Raw genomic sequence first — 17,044 nt, 5'->3', positions numbered from 1 at the left:
TAGTATTCACTTATTCTTTTACTATATGTAATATTTGTAGTTACCTTCTGATACTGGCATTTTGGGTTTTTTCCCCCTCTTTAAAAATTCAGTCTTGTCAGTGTTTACCCATTTTATTAAATTTTCAAAGAAGAAATCTTCACTTTTGTGACATTTTTAAGTTTATTTATTTATTTTGAGAGAGGAGAGGAGCACGTGAGCATGAGTGAGGGTGGGACAAAGAGAGAGAGGGCTAGAGAATCCTAAGCAGGCTCTGTACTGTCAGTGCAGAACCCGATGCAGGGCTTGATCCTATGAACCAAGAGAGCATGACCTGAGGTGAAGTCAAGAGTCAGATGCTTCATCAACTGAGCCACCCAGGCACCCTGCAATTCTGACTTTTAAGTTTTTTGTTGCTTTTTTTCAATTTTCCATTTTTAAGTTACTGTTCTTACCTTTATCATTTTTTCCTTTTACTTGTTTTGCATTTAATGTGCTATGCTTTGTCTAGCTGTTAATCTAGATAATGGTTTTAAACCTTCCTTTTTATTAAGATTAGCATTTATAATCATTATAACCTCTAAGCAGTGCTGCATCTTACACATCTGTTGTATTTTCAAGATCATATTTAAATTATTTTCTCATTTCTTTTATGATTTCTTCTTTGACACATGGGTCATTAGGAGTATGTTATATAATTTTTAAAATGTGCAGCTTTTATAAACATCTTAGTTATTGATTTCTAATTGAACTTTATCATGGTCTGAACATACACTCTGCATAATTTCAGTATTTTGAATATTTGAGCATTTTGGAGATGGCCCAGCAGGGGGTCTATTGTGGAGGCTATTTTACATGCACCTTTCTCGGTTGTTGTGTTCTAGAAATGCACATTAGATTGAGTCACTTGATAGTGTTCATTTTTTCTGCATTTTTATTGATTGAAAAAAATCTACTTGGTCTATCATTGAAAGAAAAGTGTTAAAATTTCCAAATTTCTCCTGTTAGTTCTGTCAAATTTGTTTCCTGCACTTTGGAACTCTAATATGAGATATATAATAATTTAGGATCAAAATGTCTTCCTGATGAACTCATTTTTTTAGCTTTATAAAATTTCCCTCTTTATTTCTCATTATAGTCCTTGTGATTTTTTTCTTCCCTCTACTTTGTACCAAGGTACAAGACAATTAATTTTCCTTTTAGTCTCTGGATTGTGTGGGGCAGACATGGCTATCCTTATTTTAATGATGTAATTATTTGGGATTCTATAAATGGTAGGTGTCACTTTTTTTTTTGAGATGAAGAAAGCTAAGAGATGGAGAAAAGCTAAAAGATAAATGGCTTCTAGGGGGATAAAGCAGAACTTGCAGACATGTTACATAATGTGAGATTCTGAAGAGTCATACAAATACCAGTGGAAGTAATTTTTTGAGCCTTTTCTATATGACAAGCACAATTCCAAACACTTTACATGTACTAACAGGTTTAATTTTTGTAACAGCTCTATGAGGAGGATAACATTATTATTCTCTCCCTCTCTTTTTAAAAAAAAGTAATCTCTAAACCCAGTGTGGGGCTCGAACTCATGACCCTGAGATCAAGAGTTGGATGTTCTACCAACAAAGCCAGCCAGATGAAAGCCCCTTTTTTACTCTCTTTTATAGATGGGAAATGGAGGCTCAGAGAAGCTAGATTACTTGTAGAGCTAGTAAAGGACAGAGGCAGAATGTGAGCCCAAGCAGTGATACTCAGGGATCCAACTCACCTACTCTGGACATACAGTGAGAGAGTGATCTCAGGTAGACTGTTAGGTTCTGAAGGTGATATGCACATCTGATCATGACACTTGACTGCTCAAATCCTTTCAATGGCTTGTCGTGGTGCTTGGGCTGAAGACCAAAACTCTTTACTCGTTCATGTAAGATTTATCTTTTGTGGCGTGCTTGGGTGGCTCAGTCGGTTAAGCATCTAACTTTGGCTCAGGTCATGATCTCGCAGTCTGTGAGTTCAAGCCCAGCATTGAGCTCTGTGTGGTCAGATCAGAGCCTAGAGCTTCAGATTTTATGTCTCCCTGTCTCTCTGCCCTTCCCTTGCTCTCACTCTGTCTTTTTCTCTTTCTGTCTCAAAAATAAACATTAAAAAAAAAAAAAGAATTCTCTCCTGTGTACCTCCCCAACTTCATTTTGAGTTAGTTTCTCCCTTGGTCTACTTCATTCATACTGCTCATATCTAAGATTTTCTGGTATGACATGCTTTTCCTTCTCCAAGAATATAACACATACTGGACTCCTGGCCTGAAATTCTTTCTCCCTCTCTTTGTCTCATCATCCTTTAAGTCTCAAACATTACATCCTTCAGGAAGCTTTCTCTGATGCTCCTTGGTTAGATTCTCTGGGCTTATGTGCCCACAGCAGTCTCTAACACTTACCATGCTTGGAATGGTTGTTGGAGGTATGTCTTCTCTTGTAAACTTTAAACTCAGTAAGGCCAGGGAGAGTAAGTCTTATTCACAAGTTGGTCCCTTGTTTGGCACGTAACAGTCCTACAATAAAAATTTTTAGGTCCCAAAGTAAAACTGTCATCTCTAAAAAATAGTCCTCTCACTAGACCCATGGCCTCTGAGAATTTGGAATATCTTATAGGGCTTATACCTAGGACATAATTCATTATCTGAAAATCAGTTTGGCATTCTCCTGGGACCAACCCTTAGGAGATGAGACTTCTGGAAATTTTGCTTCTATAAAAGTGAGAGAAGCATTTCTTCTGCTATTTTGACCTCATAGATTACAGCCTCATCTGGAATCTGTGAGGTCATGTCTATTTATGGGAAGAAACAGTGGCCAAAGTTGTGAAATAATCCCTTTTCTTTAGACTCCAAATAAAGTTGTTTTAACCAATGAGTAGAGGGCACAAGGGATATTATTTCTACAGAGATTGATTTAAAGTATGAAATAGATGCCAGCCAATCCCCGAAACCCTGAAGTATTTCCTCGATGCTGTCTCCAGTTCCTCTTGCAATATTTGTTTATTTTGGATAAAAGCCACTGCCTCTTTCCAAACGCAAACATTAACTAGATGTTGAGTGGGTGGAGCTGAAGCACGGTGAGCTGCTTTTCATGTTCAGTTGTTTGATTCCTCCTCATCCCCCACAATTTTATGTGAATTAGTAAGTCACCTCCTTCCCAGACTGACAGATAAGTTGAGAATAGGCTCCATGAAGAGGAAAAGACAAGAGAAGGAGTCGCTGCCAGGGTGACCCTTCTTGGGAAGGGGTCCCCTGGACGCCAGCTCAGTAGAAGCCCCATAGAATGCCCTGGAAGGAGGAAGCATGCCTTGCCGGCAGGAGAGCTTCACAGAGATTGCTTCTGGTTCACAGTGTTTCCAGGGACAAGTTTTTCCTTTTCATTCTGCTTTGCTTAGTGACCCACACCTACCTCTATCCTACCCCTATTAATTCGAAATAAGAGACTTTTTTTAAAAAAGGCAGTTTTATTGAAGCATAATTGGTATACAATACATTGTACATATTTAATGTGTACAATGAAATGTGTCAATATAGAAAGCCACCTGTGAGCTTTCAACCCAGTCAAGAGAATGAACATACCCACCAATCCCAAAAGTCTCTTCATATCTCTTTGTAAATTCTTCCTCCTGCCCCTTCCCACCCTCTCCTAGGCAACTACTGATATTTCTATCCCTACAGATAACTTCACATTTTCTTGAATTTTATATAAACAGAATCATTTATGTATTTCTTTCATTTGGCATAAGTATTTTGAGATTCCTCCATGTTGAATGTGTTAATAATTTATTACATTTTCATCCCATTATATGGATATGCCACAATTTGTTGATTCATTTGCCTGTTGCCCATTTGGATTGTTTCCGTCTGGGGCTTTTACAAATAAAACTGCTATAAACATGCATAGAGAAGTCTGAGTAAGTCTCTGTATGGACTTCAGTTGCCTTTAGTTCTTTTGGGTAAGACCAAGGACTAGAGTGGCTGGGTTACATAGTTGGGATTAGCTTTTGAACAAACTGCCAAACTGCTTTCCAAAATGATGGTACCCTTTTGCACTCACACCTGCAATGTATGAGAGTTCTTGTTTTTCAGTATCCTTGTCAGCATTTGGCTTGGTCGCGTTTTTTTATTTTAGCCATTCTAATGAGTGTGAAGTAGTATTTGCTTGTGGTTTTAATTAGTATTTCCCTAATGGCTGATGATGCCGAGCACCTTTTCATGTGTTTATTTGCCATCCGCACATCTTCTTTGGTGATGGGTCTATACAAATCCTTTGCTCGTTAAAAAAATTGGGTTGATGGGGTGCCTGGGTGGCTCAGTCGATTAAGTGTCCGACTTCGGCTCAGGTCATGATCTCGCAGTTTGTGAGTTCAAGCCCCACGTCAGGTTCTGTTCAGAGCCTGGAGCCTGCTTTGGATTCTGTGTCTCCCTGTCTCTCTGCCCCTCTCCCACTCACACTCTGTCTCTCTCAAAAATAAATAAACATTTTTTTAAAAATTGGGTTGTCTTCATGGTTTTGAATGTTAAAAGAGTTCCTTATATATCCAGTGGGGAAGCCCTTTATCACATATATGCTTTGCAAATTCTTTCCTCAGTCTTCCAGTTGTCTTGTTTTCTTTTTAAAAATGCTTTAAATTAATTAATTAACTTATAGAGAGAGCATACATGCACACACAAGTGGGGAGGGGCAATGGGGTGGGGGGGACAGAGGATCTGAAGCGGGCTCTGTGCTGACAGCAGAGAGCCCAATGCAGGGCTTGAGCTCATGAACCATGAGATCATGACCAGAGCTGAAGTTGGACACTTAACCAACTGAGCCACTCAGGTCCCCATCAAACACCATTTGGGGAAAGGACTGTCCATTCTCCAAATTGTCTTTGCAACTTTGTCAAGACACAGTTGTTCATATATGTGGGCCTATTTCTGGACTCTATTTCTTGTGCCATCCATTTATTATTTAACTTTTATGTCAAGGCCATATTGTCTTGATTATTGTAGTTTTATAACATGTCTCTAAATCAGACAGTGTCAGCCTTCCAAATTTAGCTCTCTCACAGTTATTTTTGGTTAGCCTAGATCCTTTACATTTATCCACAAAATTTTAAATTGCCTTGTGAATTTCTACCAAACACCTGCTGAGATTTGGATAGGGATTGCATTGAATCTATAGAACAATTTGGGGGAAACCTGACATCTTAACAATTTTGAGTCTTTGAACCCATGAATAAGGCATATATTTCTGTTCATTTAGGACTGCTTTAATTTTCCTCAGCTATTTTTGTAGCTTTCAATGCACATGTTTTAAACATGCTTTGTCAGATTTATTCCTATGTATTTCATAGTTAACACTACTATGTGAAAATTGTAAGAAATTTCAATTTTTGGTTCATTGCTAGTAAATATTACTGATTTTTAATATTGATCTGTATCTATACTGCAACATTGCTAAATTCACTTAATTCTCATAGCCTCAAATATAGATTCCAATGAATTTTCTAAATAACTATACCAAATGCTGTTTGCAAATAAAGACAACTTTATTTCTTTCCTGTCTGGGTGCTCTTATTTCTTATTCTCTTGCTGTACTGACTAGAACCTCCAGTACAATGCTAATAGAATTGGTGAGAGTAGACATCCTTGTCTTGTTCTAGGTATTAATGGTGAAAGACTGAATGTTTTCCCTCTAAGTATTATGTTAGGAGCAAGTTTTTCTTTTTCTTTTTTCTTTTTCTTTTTTTTTTTTGGTGGAGTCCATGAGCCTGGTTTATGATATTCCTTTGGGGAGAACACCTGGCCCCCATCACTGAGCATGGCCCAAGCCAGTTACAAGACCACAGCTGCTGCTCAGGGACCCAGCCACCCTCCCAGTGCTGTCACTGGGCAGGGTGAGGGCACTGAAGTTGGTCCTGGTGCCTGCTGAGCCTGCTGGAGGAGCTGGGCTGCCCTGGTGGGGTGGGACTGGAGTGCAGGAGCTCTGGTCATGTTCTCAGGCAGCTCTGTCCCTAGTCAGTGATACAGCCCAAAGGCTTTCTTGAGTAGGAGATGTTGTCTTTCAGGAGGGGTGACCCCACAGGCATGCACACTTTGTTCCAGTGGTGGCCTTTACTATAGATGGGCGTGACAGAGTGGGGAGACCAGCGGGTCAGGTACAAGTTGAGCTGTGGTTTGCTCTTCGGAACAAATCCTTCAGGAAGCCAAGGCCTGTGATTTGGAAGCAGACCTGATCGGTGTGCCATCTTCATACACTCCTTAATCTTGTGGTGCTCCTCCTGGCACGGGCCTGTGATCCTTCCAGGCAGCATGTCCCCACAAGGCCGGCTGAACTGACTGAGCAGCAGAACATCCTCAATGCCATACTTGTGTTTCAGGTTCCACCGGTAGATGGGGCACTGGCCAGTGGGGTTAGGGGGATTTGGACTTCCCTTGGGAGTCCCTGTCATCCAACCGTCAATTATAGTTGTCTTCCCTTCTTGGATCTCCACCACTTCCCTGAACCCACAAGCTGGAGGCTGAGCCCAGCAGGTAGCGACTAGACCAGCCAGGAGCCCTCGGAGCAGCCATGCACAGGGATACACCAGTAGTTTGAGGGCCGCCATCTTGAAAACTCAGCAGCAAGTTTTTCTAAATTATTTAAATCTAGTTGAGAAAGTTTTGCCTATGGCCATACCATCTGAACTCAGCTGATCTTGTCTGATCTCAGAAGCTAAGCAGGGTCAGGCCTGGTTAGTACTTGGATGGGAGAAAGTTTCCTCTGTTCTCAGTATGCTTGATGTTTTTGTTGTGCTGTTTTGTTTTTTAACAGGAATGGATGTTGAACTTTGTCAATGCTTTTCCTGGATCTAGTAAAATGATCATATGGTTTTTCTTCTTAAATAACTTTTAGAAAGTTTGTTAATAGGCAAACCACATTGATTTTCTACTGATATACTTTTATATATTGTTGGATTTACTTTGATAAAATTTCATTTAGAATGTTTGCATATGTGCTCAGGAGGGATTTTGATCTTTAGTTTTTCTTTTACTGCTATCTGTCTAGGTTTTGGTATCAGAATAATGCTGAAACTTATAGAATGGATTGGGATGTATTCCTTCTCCTTCAATTTTATAGAAGAGTTTGTGTAGAATTGGTATTATTTCTTCCTTAAATATTTAGTAAAACTCATCAGTAAAGCCATCTGGGTCTGGGGTTTTCTTTGTGTGAAAAATTTTAACTACTTTTTAAAAGTTATTTACTTATTTTAAGAGAGAGAGAGAGAGAGAGAGAGAGCGAGCGAGAGAGCGCACATGCACAAATTGGGTGAGGGTCAGAGAGAGAATCTTAAGCAAGCTCCACGCCCAGCAAAGATCCTGACGTGGGATCAATTCCATGACCCTGGGAACATGACCTGGGCCCAAATCAAGAGTTGGATGCTTAACCGACTGAGCCACTTAAGTGCCCCTCAAGTTCATTTTAGATTTAGAGTTATTCAATTTGTCTATTTCATTTTAAGTATATTTGGTCCATTTCATCTAAATTATCAAATTTATTGTCATAAATTTGTTCACCATATTTCCTTATTATTTGCTAGTATCTATAGAACTTACAGTGAGTGCGGTAGTGTGGCCAAGCGGTCTAAGGCGCTGGATTTAGAACTTACAGTTAAGTAGCCATTCTCATTCCTGATTTTGGTCCTTTTTTTTTTTTTTCCTTTTCTCTTCCTGATCAGTTTGGCTAGATATTTATTAATTTTATTGACCATTTTATAGCATTAGCTTTCAATTTTACTGATTCTCTCTAGTATTTCTGCTATCTAGTTTACTGATTTTTGTTTTATTCTGTAATGTTTCATTTCTTCTGCTCTTTTTTTTCTAGTTTCTTAAGGTGGAAACTGAGATCATTGGTTTTTTTCCTAACATAAGCATTAAAGATAAGCAGGTGGGGGTGGACAAAATGAGTGAAGGGGAGTAGGAGATATAGATTTCCGTTACAGAATAAATAAATCATAGACATAAAAGGCACAGCATGGGGAATATAGTCAGTGATAATATCGTAGCATTGTATGCTGACAGATTATAGTTACACGTGTGGTGAATAAAGCACAACGTAAGAGGAAGTTGAATTAAAATGTAATACACCTAAAATTAATGTAACATTGTGTGTCAACTCTCTTAAAGATAAAATGATACATTTCTCCCAAGAAATGGTTTTGTTGCATTCCTTAAATGTGGATATGCTGTATTTTCATTTTTGTTCAGGTGAAAATACTCTCTAAATGTCCTTTTGATTTCTCCTCTGATTCATTGATTATTTAGAAGTATGTTATTTAATTTTCAAATAACTGGAGATTTTCCAGAGGCCTTGGTAATTGCATTCTACTGCTGTCAGAGAATATTCTTCATATGACTTGAATCCTTTTCTTTTAAAAACATAATTTATTATCAAGTTAGCTAATGTACAGTGTATACAGCATGCTTTTGGCTTCAGAAGTAGATTCCCATGATTCAACACTTACATATAACACCCAGTGCTCATCCTGGCAAGTGCCCTCCTCCATGCCCATCCCCTATTTTCCCCTCGGTCTGAACCCCCATCAATCTTTTTAAATTTATTGAGACATATTTTATGACCCAAAATTTGGTTTCTCAGGGAAAATTTTTCCTGTGTACTTGAAAAAGACGCGAATTCTGCTATTGTTGGGTGGAGTGTCAATATAAGTCAAGTTGCTTGATTGGTATTGATCAAGTCTGTCGGGTCCCTCACCCCGGCCTGTGGGGCGGTAAATCCTTGTGGGTTCGTTCCTGAGGGAGGGAGAGAGAAATAGGGCAGGAAGGGGAGCACAGAGAGTGAGGCAAGACAAGCGTTTTCTGATCAAGCCCCTGTTTATTAAGAAAATAAATCACACCTATATAGGATTTGGCGGGGGGGGGGAACTGACCCAGGTTGATTGCCAGGTAACAGAGTCAAATGATTATTAGAGAAAGGGGAAACCGAAACTGAAACTCCGAACCCAGCATCAAAGGAAGCACCCAGACTTTTGTCCTCAATAATGGGCAGGGGAAGATTAGCGCTGCATAAACCCGAATGCGGTTTGATCTTTTGTTCATTTTGGCTTTTCTCGTCTGGCTCAGTACGACTGTCTCTGAATCCTGGACCAGGAAATGCACTCTCCTAGCCTCCAGATGTAAATCTTGTTTTATTTGGTTGCTCCCTGGAGAGTGATATGTCCTTGCTTGAGGCAGCCAAAACTAGGCAGCTTCCAACACAAGTCTTATCTACTTTTACTGATTTTTATCTAATCTATTAGTTATTGAGAAAAAGGCATTAAAGTCTCTGGCTATGGTTATAGATTTGTCTGTTTCTCTTTGAAGTCCTATCATCGTCTATTTCATTGACCTTGAAGCTCTATTGTTAGATGCATAAACCCTTTTTATTATTATATCACCTTGATGAATTGATCCATTATCAGAAAATGACCTTTTCACCAATGGTAATATGCTTTGCTCTGAATATTACTGATATTAATATAGTTACTCCAGCTCTTTTTTTTGATTAGTATTATATACATTTTTTATTCTTTTATTTTTAACTTATTCTTGTCTTTATAGTGAATAAGTGTTTATTATAGGGAATATATAGTGAGTTGCATTTTGTTTTTCTGCATCAATCTGATAATATTTACCTTTTATCTTTAATTACATTTTTATTAAGACTCTTAAACTTGTCTCGGCTCATTTTTAAAAATTTAATTTTTCTCTATTTCATTTGGTAGTTTCTATTGTTATGTCTTCAAGTTTACTAATCTTTTCTTCTGAAATGACTAATCTGCCATTAACTCATCCATTTTTTTTCTTTTTTCTTTCTTTTTTTATAATCTCAGACATTATAGTTTTTATATATATAAGTTCAATTTGGGGGGGTGCCTGGGTGGGTCAGTCAGTTAAGTGACCAACTTGATTTCAGCTCAGGTCATGATCTCACACTCTGTGAGATCAAGCCCCACATTGGGCTCTGTGCTGACAGTGTGGAACCTGCTCGGGATTCTCTCTCTCCCTTTCTCTCTACTCTTCCCCCACCCCACCTCTCTCTCTAAATAAATAAATAAACAAAAAATAAAGAAGTTCAATTTGGGTCATTTTATTCCTCTATGAGTCTACTTTATTTAACATATGGAATGTAATTATAATAACTGTTAATATTTTGTTGGATAATTCTTATATCTGTGTCAGGTTTGATTAATTGATTATTCTTATTATTATAGGTCATGTTTTTCTGCTTATTTAGATAACTGATAAGTTCTGATTGGATCCTACAAATTGTAAATTTTACATTGAGTGTGGGATATTTTTCTCTTCCAAATAACTTCCTAAATTTATTTCTGAGATACAATTAAACTACTTAGAAATAGTTTGATCCTTCAAGATTTTGCTTTTAAGTTTCTTTAGGTGGTATCAGAAGGTGCCAAGACTCTTCTGAGTAGTCAACCCATTTCCTTGCCAATTCTGAGGTTTTCTACTCTATCTCATCTTTTAGTGTGGTCCTTTCCATGGCCTTGGGTAATTTCCTCACATCAATGATCAGTACGTTGAAGAGTACTCAAAGCAGACCCTCTATAGATCTCCCGGATTCTCGCTCTGTGCAGTTTTCTTCCTTTGGTATTGTTTCAGTCTCCACCAGGCTCTGCTCTCTCTCTCTTTAAGTTTATTTATCCATTTTGAGAGAGAGAGAGAGAGAGAGAGAGAGAGAGAGAGAGAGAGAGAAAGAGAGAGAGAATCCCAAGCAGTTCTGCACTAATAGCACAGAGCCCAATGCAGGGCTCAAACTCATGGAGTTGTGAGATCATGACCTGAGCTAACACTGAGAGTGGGATGCTTATCTGATAGAGACACCCAGGTACCCCTTTGCTCTATCTCTCCAGATCAGGAGTCACTCTGCTGGGTTCTGCTTAGGTTTCCACTCCGTGCCTCACAGCTTGGAAACTCTTTCAGGACAGTAAGCAAGGACAATGGTAGGGCTCATTGTCCCTTGGGATGACTGTCCTTCATTTTCAGATATACAGTGCCATGGATGTTGTTATATTTTTTGTTTATTTTTTTGGCTGTTATTCTATCCTGTCTGGAAATGAAAGTACAAAGGGTTCTTTTTTTTATTTATAGAATTAGGTCGTAATATTCACCTCCTCACTGAGTCCCTATGGAATAGAGTGGTCAGACTTAAGTTTAATCATAAGGAGGTCCCTGCACAGTCTTACCTCAAGACCTCAACTCCTCCACTGTCAAACCTTGGATTTCTGATTGGAGATTAATATTTAGAGCCACAGACAGATCTCTCTACAAGAGCAGGAAGATACTTAAAAGGGTTTTTTGAGACTCAATGTCAGGGTTATTCTGCAGACTGAGAATAGGATAAATTTTTTCCCATGAAATCTCTTCAATGATGATAATCAGTATGACTTGAGAGTTTCTTTTTTTTTTAATGTTTATTTTGAGAGCAGGAGAGATAGAGTGCGAGTGGGGAGGGGCAGAGAGAGAGAGAGGGAGACACAGAATCTGAAGCAGGCTCAGGGCCTGATGCGGGGCTTGAACCCACAAACCCTGAAATCTTGACCTGAGCCGAAGTCTGACACTCAACTGACAGAGCCACCCAGGTGCCCTGATTTGAGAGTTTCTTAAATGTATACTTCAGTTTCTTTTCTCCATTTGATCCAAAAGCTCCTAACAAATGTAGCAACCGGTATACAAACTAAGACCACAATCAAAGGGGTAACCCCCCACCAGTTAGCACCACTGCTTCTGGGCTGGCTCAGTTTCTCTGGCAGGCTATTGTCTGTCTTGTGCATGTGCCCCCACCTGCCCCCTCCCTCCCCCCCAACCCCCCGTGCTTATCCCTCTCCTTCTCTCTCATTCTGTCTCTCAATTTCTCTTTCTCACTATGTTGGAACCCAAGACATGGACATTTTATTCCTGGAATGACTGCTATATCCATAAAACACTGGCTAAGTCATGTCAATACCCACTGACTTTTAACAAAGTACCAATAAGGGCTAACCTAATTGCCACCTGTCTAGCTGATGGGAGTCCTTGTCCTAGGTAATGGAGCATGTCGGTCAGGGTTTCTCATGGTTAACAGATTTCATCTGTTTAATCCTGCTGTGCAGGCCGTCTCTTATTAGGCACCTAAAGGGGCTAGGCCTATGTAGGGTGCTATAATGGGGGAGGGCTGGGGGAGGGGAGAGCTAGGGGAAAGGCGCTCCCAGATAGTATACAGTTCCAAGGGCTGTTCTCCTGGATGCAGATCCTGCTTTGGACTCAGAAGTGATGCCAGGGCCCATTATAATCGGATAGAATTACTACACAAAAGGTGCTTTTGTGTGTTTGTTGCATATGTTCAACTGACCTAGCATTCTTGGATTTAACATTAAGAATGTTTTGAATTTTGGGCCTAGTCCTATTGGTAGCCATTTTCATAGAGACAATGGGTGAGGCCCAAATGGGGTCAGGAAACACAGCTTCTGTCTGGCTTTCCACAGCTGCCCTTTTCAACCCTTTCTCTAAAGAGTAGTGGAGTCAGATTACATGAGTTTGTTGTACTTTAAACTTGGGCAGGACAGGAACCTCTAAGCCTCTATTTCTTCATCTGAAACATGAGAACACTCTACCTTTCACAGAGGGTAGAAGGGGATTTGGAGATGCTGTGTGTAAAGCATTTACTATAGTGCCTGGCATACAGTAAGTGCTCAGTTATTGTCAGCACCTGTCATTATTCATCATCTAATAAGCACTTATTGGGTAACGACTATGTACAAAGCCCCAGACTGGGTTCTGAGACCTGCTACTGAAAAAGCTATCATGTTTGCAATACAGCCGAGAGCAAGGTCAGCAAACATTTTCCATGAAGGGCCAGAGGGCAAATACTTTATCTTTCTGAGAGATACAGTCTCTCTCTCACAGCTTTTCAACTTGGCTGTTAGAGCTCAAAAGCAGTCACATAAAAGACAAACGAAAGGATTCAGGTGTGTTCCAAAAGCTCCAGGAGGCCATTAAAATACCATATGGTCAGTGCTATGATAACATGGGGAATATTCTAGTCCCTTGCTACTCAAAGTATGGTCCTCAGACCAGCAGCACTGACATCACCATGGGGCTTGTTAGAAATGCAGAACTCATACTCTGCCCCAGAACTGTTGAATCAGAGTCTATTTAATAACAGAAGGTCTGGTAAGAGATACTTCCTAGAAGGAAGAACATCCGATCTGAAAGCTGAAGGACAAGTAGATGGTTTCCAGGTGATGTATGGGCCTGGGGACAACTTTCAGGCAGAAAGAACGGCAAGGACAAAGGTCTGGAGGTAGGAGAGCACATGCTTGAAGAACTGAAGGTGTTGGGGTTTTGTTAGGATGTTAACTCAGGGTAGAAGAGATTTAAGGAACTTAACAGTTAAATGCAGTGGCTCGATTTTGTTTAGGTCCTGTTTTGAAGAAATTTATTATAAAAAGACTTTTTTTGGGTGCCTGGATGGCTCAGTCAGTTGAGCATCTCACTCTTGGTTTCAGCTCAGGTCGTGATGTATGGCTTTGTTGGAGTGAGCCCTACATTGGGTTCCGCGCACTGCACTGCCCCCTGTTGCCCTGTGTCTAACAAAATAAATAAATAAATTTTACAAAGTGACTTCTAAAAAGACATTTTTGAGACAATTGAAAATCTGCATATAGAGTAGGCGTTAATACCATTGGCTGTGGTGACGGTTCTGTGTTTCTATAAGACAATGTCTGTATTTATTAAAGATGAATGTGGAAAGGCTTAGGGGGAAAATGACCCGATGAGCTGGCTTGAAAAAATATCCTCCAGGGAGGAAGCAGATAAAAAGGAACGTGTGACGAAAGCAGAGCCAAGAGTGAGTAATCGTTGAAGCAGGGGGATGAGCACATGAGGGTCATTATATCACTCTCCCCTCTTGTGTGTACTTTTGACAGCATTGATAACAAAAAGCTAAAAAAGAATTTGGGGCTTCATCAAATCTCTTATCTTTGCTTTTATGTGAAGTTCAGTTCATGATTAAACTATCCCGAGAGGGATGCACAAAGTGGTATTTTCCTTCTTTGAAGACAATTCAGAAGCCCTTGACCGAAGGTCACTTTGAGCCCAGTGGATCTATGTGCATTTTCTTTAAATTGGAAAAAGCAGAGAAACATGGCTCTGTGGAGGTTTTACTCCTTTTCTTTAAGCAGCTGCATTTGGGCTCAGGGATGGGGGCCGCTGCCCTGAGGCAGCACAGACTGGCGCCCGGAGGACCCCCATGACCAGGCCAGCAGCTTGGTGGGCACCGTGCAATGGCCACGAGAAGAGTGTGCATTTTGTGCTCCTGGGTTTGAAATCATGGATGTAGTGGCTTTCGATGGTGACCATTACAGATTTTTCATTCTAGGGGGACATTTACCACATCTCTGGGAAGATCAATAAAAAGGAAATGAGAACACAGAAAAGGGGCTGGCTTTGGAGCCACCGTTTTTCAGCTCTGTAGCCTTGAGAAGCTTCCTTTTGTCACCTGTAAAACTATTTCAGCCACCCGCTTGGGTTGTTGTGAAGATTTAGTGAGATTATTTGTCTAAAAACCTGGTCTCTAGTGCCTGGGTGGCTCAGCTGCTTAAGTGTCCAACTCTGGATTTTGGCTTGGGTCATGATCTCGTGGTTTGAGAGTTTGAGCCTCGGGTGTAGAGTCTGCTTGGGATTCTCTCTGCCCTTTGCTTTCTATCTCTCTCAAAATAAATAAATAAACTATATAAAAATAAACAAATAAATAAATAAGTAAATAAAACTTGGTCTTATTGGAAGCTGTAAAAACAGATCAATAATGTTTTGTCTTTTTTTTTTTTTTTCTCTCTGAGTTGGACTTCTTAGTATTTTCCCTTCTTTCTTAGCTTGGAAAGCTTATTTTCCAATTTGACTGCTCTCCCTGGTACCCTGTTTTCATTTCTAATGCAAAATGTGACCTTTAGCATGTGCCTCTTGACCTGGATTTTCTTCCTGCCTGGAATGTTGATGTGATCCTGGAGGTATGGTAGCCATCTTGCCATCATGAGGATGATCCTATAACCCAAGGGTGTCAGGGTAGAAAGACAGAAGGAGCTTAGGTCCTTAATGGCAGGGACAGACTATACCAGGCTTGGACTACCTGCTGAATCACACCTTTGAAGAATACACATTCCAAAATTTAACACTCTAACTGTCTCTAAAATAAGAAAGAAAATAGGGGTAAGAAAGTGTTGCAGAATACTGAAAAATGATGCTACGAAGACTGGATATATGGGCTTACTATATTTTTCTACTCCTATGTGTGTATGTGTGTGTGTGTGTGCATGGGCCCATGTGTGTGAAATTTTTCATAATAAAAATTTTCCCATGTTGATTGTCATGTGATGCTTCAGCTCATAATTAAGCTCTTAAAAAATTTTTTTTAAATGTCTATTTTTGAGAGAGAGATAGAGCACAAGCAGGGAAGGGCAGAGAGAGAGAAAGAGAATCCAAAGCAGGCTCCAGGCTCTGAGCTGTCAGCACAGAGCCCGACGCTGGGCCCAAACTCACAAACTGTGAGATCATGACCAGAGCTGAAGTCAGACACTTAACCGACTAAGCCACCCAGACACCTCATAATTAAGCTCTTTCAAGAGCAGAGCACAATGGTTTCATGATGGCAGAGTTTCATCGGCCTCCCCAAAACACAGGCCTGCCAATATGTTCCTGCCAGCCACTGCCCCTGCCATGTGGTGTGTGCCTGCCTGAGTTTTAGCTTTCCAACCACATCAGAGGGTCTTTGTTGCAAGACCAAGTTTTCAGGGAGAGATCTGTCTCTTGATTTCAGAAATTTAAAAAGTGAATGTCCCTTCTATTCCAAAATTCTTAATGTCCGCTTTTTACAAAGTACCATGGCCCCTCGATAATGGCATGTGTGGAAATAGAGAGTTAAAACCCTGTCATGCTGTGAGGATGAGAATTCATAAAGTCCCCCTGGAGTTGATGCCCTCCTTTTTATTCTCATTCCTCTGATTTGTACAGTTCTCTACTGGTGGACATGGTCTGGGATGTATTTCTGAAAGCCCATCCTTTCTATTTTTATTTGATCTCAGGTGTCTTGGCTGTGATGCTCATGACATATTTGACATGGACCAGGGAGAGAGAAGGGACCGGGTGTGCAGCTCAATTCACCAGGGAGGGTACGGAGTCACCTCTGTGACCCCTAGATCTAAAGAGAAATTGTAACACTAGGCTGACTGGCAAGAGACTGAAGAAGTTGCAATGTCTTTCCAAGTTTAGAAAATAATGAACAAATTCACATCCTCTTAATATTATTAAGGCTGTGGATACTGCCTTGTAGAAAGGAATTTTTTTGTATGTAGTTCTTCAAATTCCTTGTACTTTCTGTGTGACTAAAGATAAGGCTTTGCAAACAGGTTGTATCTTCCATGTCCATTCATTCAAGAGCAAATAAAATTGTTTTGTTATTGGTGATGGATGGACAGGAAGGAAGCTGTCTCATTCCAGTATACTCATGGGAGGAGGAGTGCGTACCACAACAGAGGAGAACTTTTAGAGATTATCTAATTCATTCTTCTAATTTTATAGACATGGAAAAAGAGGGCCATGTGAGATGGGGTGATTTACCCGATGTCCCATTGCTAAGTCAGTGGTAGACAGGTATTGGAGTTTAGACATCTTTATAAGTGCACTTTGGACCATTTGTCAGGATAGATCATATTCTGGATCATAAAAGAAACTTTAAGATATTTAACAGAATTGAAATCATACAAGTATGTTCTCTAATCATACATTACGATCCATCAACAAAAAGATAAGAGGAAAATCACCAAACACTTGAAAAATCAAACACCACATGTCTAAATTCCCATGCATCAAAAATTAGTCTCAAAGAAAAGTAGAAATAGTGTGAGCTAACTTAAAACAAAAATATAACATATTAAGATTTGTGGAATGCCACTAAAGCAGTGTTTAGAGGGAAATTTATAGCATTAAATACTTGTATTGGAAGATAAATGTTTCAGATTAATAACT

At 39.8% G+C, this 17,044-nt stretch overlaps 1 pseudogene; it reads right to left on the bottom strand.

Moving 5' to 3' along the window:
- Nucleotides 1-5,703: 5,703 nt before the first annotated feature.
- On the bottom strand, nt 5,704-6,597 carry LOC115302096 (annotated as a pseudogene).
- Between the last annotated feature and the right edge of the window lie 10,447 nt (nt 6,598-17,044).

The sequence above is a fragment of the Suricata suricatta genome, chromosome 9 (genome assembly GCF_006229205.1).
Source record: "Suricata suricatta isolate VVHF042 chromosome 9, meerkat_22Aug2017_6uvM2_HiC, whole genome shotgun sequence".
NCBI lineage: Eukaryota > Metazoa > Chordata > Mammalia > Carnivora > Herpestidae > Suricata > Suricata suricatta.
Note: the sequence above shows the minus strand (reverse complement) of the source record. Positions and strands in the feature narration are given on the sequence as shown.